Raw genomic sequence first — 8,926 nt, 5'->3', positions numbered from 1 at the left:
AATCTCTTTACAGAAAATTATAACACTGAAATGTTATGCAGAAAATTATTTCTGCAGTTTGTGAAGCAGTGTTGTAGAAATGTTAAAGAGAAAACTCCCCATTCCTGTTCTAGTGAGAGCCCAAAGATTTCTTAAAGGAGACAGAGGCATGATTTTGCCTCCTGCCATTCTCAAAATCAGGTATGATATATCATTCATCATTTGGGACATGTATATATCCTACAGTGGGAATGCATACGTAGATGTATTTACACACACATACAAATACGTTCAACACAAGTAATAAGAATTAAGAAAATAAAGCCATGCAGTGTTACACAGTAGAGGTAAAAAACAATTCTTATAAAACATGCATGAAAATGATCCATACAAAAATGGCTCTGAGGAAATGTTCTTTATACATCATCATCTGCGTATACACTGCATGAAAATAAGATGCTTTTGAAATGACATAAATACGAGTACTTGTCATATTCCTCTCTCAGTAAATAACTGATCCTTGCCAATGCAGGAGAAACACTTTCATTCCTAACAAAATGCTGCTTTACGTGTTTTCTTTGGATCTATTTTGTGACTGCTACCAAACCCCAGCGCTGCTCTCCTGCAAAGCAAGCGGCCGTGATCCGACACCTCTTGATGCCCTTACACTGCCAGGGTGTGAAGGAAGCCCCAGCCTCAGGTTTCAGCATTGTTAGAGGGCACAAAGGCAGGCAGGAGGGATGCAAGAGCAAGGCAGAAGAGCAAGATCATCTGTGAGGCAAACACCACCAAACAGGCTGATTTCAAAACAAACATGATACCACTGACGAGATGAGCTCTTTGATGATAGACTTCTTAACCTCCTCTCATGGAATAGTTATTTCCATGACTGAGTCACTGCTTTTAATGATGACCTCTTGCTCCTCATGATCCAAGAGAAGACCTTAATCAAACCACTGATGTCTTATTAAACCATTAATAAGCTATTTGACAGCAACAGGACTGTACATTAAAAGGAAGATCAACAGCATTTGAGAAGAGGTATTTTCCTTCAATTAAATGTCAGAGGAGAACAGTTCTAAAAACTGAGCAAAACCAAGACTTGTTAATGAAGAAAACTAATCCTCTGTCATGCAGCTCTACTGATTCCAAACTAAAATGACAAAGGATGTTTTAACAAGTGTTTGAGGTGACCCCAAATTTCTGACCTTTTTTCCTCTTGTTTGCCAAAGAGACAACTCTTGCCAGAGAAGGTACCTATCCACATCTGGCATAACCCAAGTGTGGATAGCTGGTGCGGCTCAGCAGCTGATTGCCTCCCAAACATTTTGGAAACATTCCCACTTAGCTCCTGCTGGATAACTCACTGATTAGGTCATTTTAGGAGCTCAGCTTTCCCTCTCTAAAAGAGCAAGGTGTCTGTGATGGGCCAAATGACCCAGAACCACCTTAATAACTAATTAAGAAACAACTTTTCCTTAAAACAGTAAGATTAGCAAGAGTAGAACCAAACTGCAAAAGGATCAAGCAATGAAAACCATTAAGACTGACAGTAGCATCCTCTTTGGATGCTATCAATGACATCTTTAAAGGTAGAAATACAGATAATAAAGGTTCATTCACAAATGTGATTATTCCATTTGTTTTGCAATAACATTATTTTGCACAAGTGAACAATTTTTTAAAAGAACATTAAATATAGAGTTTAATCAAAACGTGTCAATGCGATAAATAAATTTCAACATCCCTGGCCTGATTTTCTACTCTCTTATCTGGTGTAATCCCATGGAATACAATAGCTTTATTCTTGAGGGGATAAAATTCAGATACAGAAATGAAGTTACAACAGGAATTTATTCCAGAAAGCCACAATATAACTTGCTCCACTGTGCAAGGTGTCAGACAGAGTCAGAAACTGGCAGAAATCATGAGTCTACATTTCTGTCTTGCTAAGAAGACAAATAAATAGGGAAAAATTAAAAGACATGTTAATCGGCTATAGATAATACCACCATTTGAAATACTTCCAGGTAGACTTGGCCAAGAAATTAGTACCCAAAATCAAGAAATACTTGAGCAAAAAGTCATGTTTTACTATCCTTTAATATATGCCTTCATTTTACCTCCAGCATGGGCAAGACATTCCAGCATCTGCAACTTCAAATACACGAGTGGATTTATCCCTTACTATACATAGTAAAGTATTGATGTCCCTTAAAAAACTAAATCCTACATACCAGGGTATCAAAGGCACTGCAAGTTTATTCACTGAAGTAGGCTGAGAAACCAGAAAATATTTTTAATCCCTATCATTTCCATATCCAGCATTATTATAACACAAATATTAATCTGGAAGAACAACATGAAATATAAGTTCAAGCAGAGATATCAGGAAGCTAGAAAAATCACCCTTCTACAAGATCCATGAAAGTGGCTTTCTTAAATGAAGAGTGTTAATTGTCATTCTGCAGCCAGTTTGCATGAGAATTCAGTCTCTGAGCAGACTGCAGTTCATCTATCCATGCAGCATGAATTCCCTAAAATGAGCACACTACCTACCAGCACAGAGAAGGGAAAAGATTCAGCAGTGAACACCAATGTAAAAAACAAATACTGATATCACTAGTGAAAACCCAGTACTTCCTGCTCCACTATGGAGAAAGTTTGATGGGGGAGAAGTAAAGTGCAACTTACACTATAAAATAATGTTGGACTGCAGGGTGAGTGCTTCTGCACCAAATTTTATAATGCATTTATATATATATATATATATATATATATCTCAAAAGCAAACTCCCCTAATACCTGATTGCTTTAAATTGTTTGGATTGAAGTCACTGCATATTGCTTTAATTGGTTTCTTGTACTGCTGCCTTGGACAAGTTCAGAGGTACCAAGTTCCCCTCTTTTCATAAAAATTACAGAGTAACCTATAAAAATCTTTTTATTATTTATTTGGTGAGAAACTCCTAGAGTTTCCAAGTAGAAGTAGCCCCTTATGTACTAGGTCTTGTGCAGCTGTACTGAGAGATAAATCATCTCCCAAAGGCTTTAAGTCTGCAGAGAGAAAAAACATCATCAGTCTACAGATGGGAAACCAAAGCACAAAGGGTCAGATATTCAGTTAAGTGCTTCCCCCGGGGGAACAGGAGCCTCAGGACACAAAAATGAGGTTAAGCCCAAAAATGTTATTTGGTATCCTCAGGTGACAAAGGAAAGCTGTGGCATAGATAGAGCACTGAAGGATTAAAATTAGCTTTCCTTGAGCCCACCTAATAGTACAAATAAACAGCATAGCAGGTAACTGCTTCAAGAAGATGAAACTATGGGAATAGTCTCATATACTCTCTACAAATCAATTTGGCTTTTTTTTTTTCTTGTCTTTATTTGAAACAAATGCTACAAGGCACAGCAATAAAATAACTTTCCTAACAATTATGTATTGAACTGCAAGGCACCTAACTGAGGAGGTTATGGTTTCTGCATAAAAATGATTAACTATAATATAAAAAATGCTTTGGAAATTTTTTTATGAGCAATGTCATGAAAATGTGCCAACTGACACTTCTGGGGGCTTTCTCATGAATATAGCATGTTAAATGAGTTAATCATGAAGCTGTATTTTTTAAGATTCCACATTCATACTAAAAGATCATATAACATAACTCTTTGTAAAATCAAATGCATGAATAGGTTCTATTTTCATCTTTAAATCGGCCTAAACAAACTTAATTGTTGCCAAGTATATCTGGAGAAAAGCAGGAAAACATTTGCTGATATTGTGACATCTCCCACACAGCCTTGTCCTATGAAGGGCATGATAAAGGACGATCTTGAATTGAGGAGCAAGCAGGGCAGTGGGGCTGGGTGAGATGATCACAAACATTTTGCTATGCCAACAACACTAAAAAAGCCATTAGTAAAACAGCATTCTGTATTCTGGGCATGTTTGGCATCAGTAATTAAAAATTGATTTTTAAAAACTTGAATTTAATGGGAATACAAGGATATGGGAAGCCTGCATCTCCATATTACATCTGCAGCCAGAAGAGCTTGCCCCTTATAGCAAATTAATTCCAGCTTCCACATACTGGGAATATAAAATCAAAACACTTATCGAAAAAACACTAAGCACTGCATATAACTTTTTATTAGAGTTGTAAATGTAATGAAATGAAAATCTTTTAAAAACAAGGTCTTTTGAAGACTACTGAATCTTTTATTAAGGTGCGCAGCTTCTGACTACATAACTGCAATCTGCTCTTACCATAAGACACCCGAGTAGAGATACATGGTGTGAATCTAACAAGACAAAACTTCAGAAAAGCAAAGAATTATCAGTGGAATTTATTAATAAAAGATTAAGTTCAAACATAACCATTAGCCAGTTAAGTCCATCACAAATAGACTCTGGAAGGGACTACAATTCAAAGGACTCATTAGCTTAAGATGTGCTAATATCAGCCAAAGACTCTTTTATTGCCTCAAGTGGATTTAAAGTTGAAGTTATGAATGATATTAACACTTCTTCTCTACAGACTTTTCTGCATACAATCCACAGCTCATCAGCGTTACTTTTCTATAGTCTAAAACATTCAGCTTTGGCCTCGGCCTGAAAACATATGGTCCTTCTTTTTCTCAAACAAGCGCTGACAGATTTTGCTTGTCATGTCCATATGAACACTTTCTACTCACAATTAAGAGGACAGCATACAGTATGACTGAAATGAACAGAATAACCCTGCGACAGAGACAAACAGGATTTGGCCTTTAAATTATATGTATCAGGCAACTGGCCAGTTAATGACAATTAAGGGAATTCACTCAAGATTCTCTCAGTGAAGTCAGAGACCCAATTTCGCCTTGAAAATGGTAAATGTTTTCATACGATACTGAAGTCCAAACAAACCCACAGTGCCTGGCTTAGTCTGTTGCATCTCTTTCAAGGGTGAGCCTTCTGAGACAACAACCATCTGTTTGTCCTGTGTTTTTACCAAACAAGAGGGTGTTCAAGTCTTTTCCTTGGATTCTTAAGCTCTTCTGCAACACCACTAATGACCAAATAATAGCAAAAACAATCTTGTCTCAGATACCAGAGAGCCAGCATTGATTTCTAGACAATATTCATGTAACAAAACATCGCTTTTTGCTGGAAATCATTGAGCCTTAATACAGCAAAAACATGACAGAAATTACATGGCAAGGTAGACAACCTACAGAGGTGCTTGTTTTGTAATACCCTGAAACACTTCTTGCTTTGACTTGGAATATAAATTATGAGATAAAATCAGTTTAATTTACATGAAAATAACAACACTCCTGTAACAGTAAAATAACTATCAGCATTACCAGAATGTGAATCTGGCATCTGCTAGTCCTTCCAAAGCCCAGCAGCCAGCCAAAATATGTTGGAATATGAAGCTTCACAAAGCTATTTCATAAAAATAAGATCTCATCCTAAAACCAGGAGAACATTGTACCACTTTCGCTTTTTCCAATTAGCTTTAGTTTTTTATCTTCTCACATCACTGGTAATGAAGAACTTGCAGTCCCAGCACCCCAAGCCCTTGGATGCCTTTTAGTTCTCATTCCTCACCAAACTCTGCTTGAACTTAGTGACCAATTCTGTTGACAATGCACAGAAAGGCAGATGATTTAGCTGCTCTCCTGCTAGCAGGATTGCATCTCCAAAGCTGGAGGAGAGCAGCATCGTCAGTACCAGCAGCAGTTCAGCCCCTGAGTTCAAGTAGGGAACTGGAGGTGCTGAGTAAAGCAGGGCAATTTTTTCCTTAGTTACTTTTTGGAGTAGACTGTGCTTTCAAGAGATGCCCTCTGCTAATCTTGTGTTTAGATCGCATCACCTCAAGTACCGTCCCTGGTTTTATCTGCTGATGCAATTTACAGATGAAAGGAGTAAGTACCTGCATTGATTTTACAAGTTTTTGCAGTAGCATACAATCAGTAGGGCTCAGAAGAGAATACAAGCAACAATACACTATACTGTCACTTAATCAATAAAAAGATGCATTATATCACCTGGTTCCATCAATATGGACCGGTACACCAAGATGACTCCTGAGAGGAAAACAGGCTGGTGAAAGTTCCTCTGAAAAGGACAGTTACTGCCAGTAATAGTACAAAACAGCAGCACAAACAAACCACAGCAGCAATCAGAGTGTGGAGGGTTATGAAAACTCATTAGGTGTTTGATTAGGAACCAGGGAGCTGAAGGAGCCCTTCAAGAGCGATACTAGAGATAACTCACCGACACTTCTGCTGTCTGTATTACTTTATGAGCTTATAACAATTTGGGTTATTTCATTTCAATCAAAATCTTTTCATATTTCTAATCCCTTCAGCAGATTAAATATCCCTAGAAGGAAAATCAACACCCACACACAGAACCTGGACTCATCCATTGAGTTTAGTTATCTAATTGAGGTCGTTAAAGTTGAAAGACAGTCCCTTTTGGCCAGCTATATAGCCAGTAGAGAAGGACAAGCAAGAGGGGAGAGGCAGCCTTTCTGAGATCTCTATCACCCTCTAAGTAGTTTCTTGTTTTCCGCTCTCCAAATAAATAGCCTGCAATGAATGCATTTCAAATTAGTCTCCTTCATTAAGTGAGATGGACCCATGCCAAGTGCTGCCATTTACTGAAGTCCTTCCACAACACTGTTAAAATGGGAAATTTTAAACAGCCACATCTTGGAGACAGAATTTGTCCTGGTCACAGTCTGTGAACAAAATGTATGAACTACTGTAAAATTACCAAGGACTTACAGTTCCTGCAGCCCATAGCTAAACCAAGGAATTTTTACTGAGGGTAAAAACACTTCAACTAAATGTGATGATTATTTCTGCTTACCTGAAGAAAAGGGGTGCTTGGAGACCTGTGTATTGTGTTTTTCCACATGAAATGGTTAAATTGAACTACAGGAATTCTGACTTCAATACACAAAGAAATATTACAGCCACAATGAGCCTTCAAATTCTCTTTTCCCCTCTCGCTTCTTGCCATACATTTATGTTTAACACAACTGCCTGGTTATTTCCCAGGCAAGCAATAAGAAACCAAGTGGTAATTAAGTTACCTGCTCAAACGTCAGGTGTATTTTGAGCCATGGTGATATCTCAGCATCTCACATACCTTTCATGTCTTGTTGTTTAATTATCAAAGGAGCAATGAAAAGGAGCACGGGAATGAGGTGTAGATGAATATGAATTATTGAAAGGGACTAGGAAGAAAGCGCTGCAGAAACAGGAGCATCTGTCATTCAAGCTCCACATAAGAGGTTTTAAAGCCCAAATGAGAATAGTGAATGTGAAAATGCTCTGACTGGTGTTTGCACTGCTCAATAGAGAGTAGGGGGTGTTTGAGTTCCTACACAACTTAACTCTTTGCAGAATGGAGAGGTCCACTACTGGGGGTATACCCAACAGTACCCTACACGCGCAGCCAGCTTCTACACAACTACATCCTGTCATCACAGCTTCAGGAAGCACCTCAGTGAACGTCTGGAGGACACTGGCATTTTCCAACACCTCCTCTCTGTCTGACCAGCCCTTCAGGACCATTACTTTTACAGTCTACAGCACTGTATCTTGTCCTTAATTGACTCAAGGGTAAAAAAATCATTCTCTCTAACAACATTCTGTCCTGGTTACACCAAACATTTGCACTCATCCAGATCAGCCACTGGCTGCTAACACCTCCTGGCAGGACAGAACCTCTGGGTAGAAGAGCAGCTTCACTAGAAAAGCTCTCCTCCTTCAGGAGCCTAAGTGACCTTTTTATTTAAGACATTTTCTATTGTCTAGCCCAAGCATGGAGACTGAAATTTAGTGTCTTCACCTGAATCATTCAAAGCAATATTTCATTTTGCTTCATGTTAACACCCATTCGAGAAGTGCGGATGGTTGTCAAGTCACTGATAATCTTTTAAGCTCTTTTTCTTTCTTTTTTTCCTAAATGACTTTGCCAACCCCACTCCTTTCAAATTCTGCAAATCTTTTTAAACAACAAAATCCAAAACCACAGGAACTGAAAACTCAACACTGCTTCTATTTAATCCATGATCCATAGCATCATCTTTTTAAATATCTCCACAAGCATCTTTTGATTAGTTTGGTGGATGGACTATATGAATGGAGTAATTTTATGTTTTGCTTTACACCACGTCATCATAATATAAAACCAAACAGTATTTCTGTTTTCCAGACATTTGATTTTCATTGCACTCATCTCTCTTCCTACTTTATGGCTGTTTGCATCCAGATTAGTCCCCCACAGTGGACATATTAGTCTGTTTTTCCCCAGGTTCAGCCTAATTTTATTAATGCCTACCATTTTCTCTAATCTCTCTAGCTCCATTTCTGGTTCTCTGTCTATCCTGCCAGACATTTCCCTTGATCTTATCATTAATTAATCAATCTTTGTAGTGTTTACAACAAAACCTGGGTTATAAATGTGAATCACAGATCCATTTGTTGCCCAGCCATTCAGAGTCACACCTTTTCTGAATCAGTACGCCGATAATATTAAGATTAGAGTGAATGAAACACTCTCTGATTATTTTTCCCCTCCAGTATTTCAGCACTCGCAGCTGATAAGTCCTCCTGATTTTGTAGGCAAGAAGGAGGTAGGGAATACAGATTGAGAACAGTGATGGGTTTGCAAAAGGTAATGGCCCAGAATGTCAGTTTTGGGCAGGGAAGCTCACAAAGGACACCTGTACCTTCCTAATCCTTGTGTCATTGCATGCTGACCCAGCTTTCTAGTGTACCTTAAAGCAAACCAAAGGATCCTCTACATGAAGGGCTGATGGAGTAGCCAGAGATCAGAGAAAACTGGAAAATATCTATAATATCTATCTATCTAGATAGGTTCTACAGTACTGAAGCTTTTCACTGCTGAAGCCTTGCAGTCCTGTATGCTGAGGGGGGGGGT

This window comes from Antrostomus carolinensis, unplaced genomic scaffold (assembly GCF_000700745.2).
Source record: "Antrostomus carolinensis isolate BGI_N321 unplaced genomic scaffold, ASM70074v2 scaffold7310, whole genome shotgun sequence".
Lineage (NCBI taxonomy): Eukaryota > Metazoa > Chordata > Aves > Caprimulgiformes > Caprimulgidae > Antrostomus > Antrostomus carolinensis.
Note: the sequence above shows the minus strand (reverse complement) of the source record.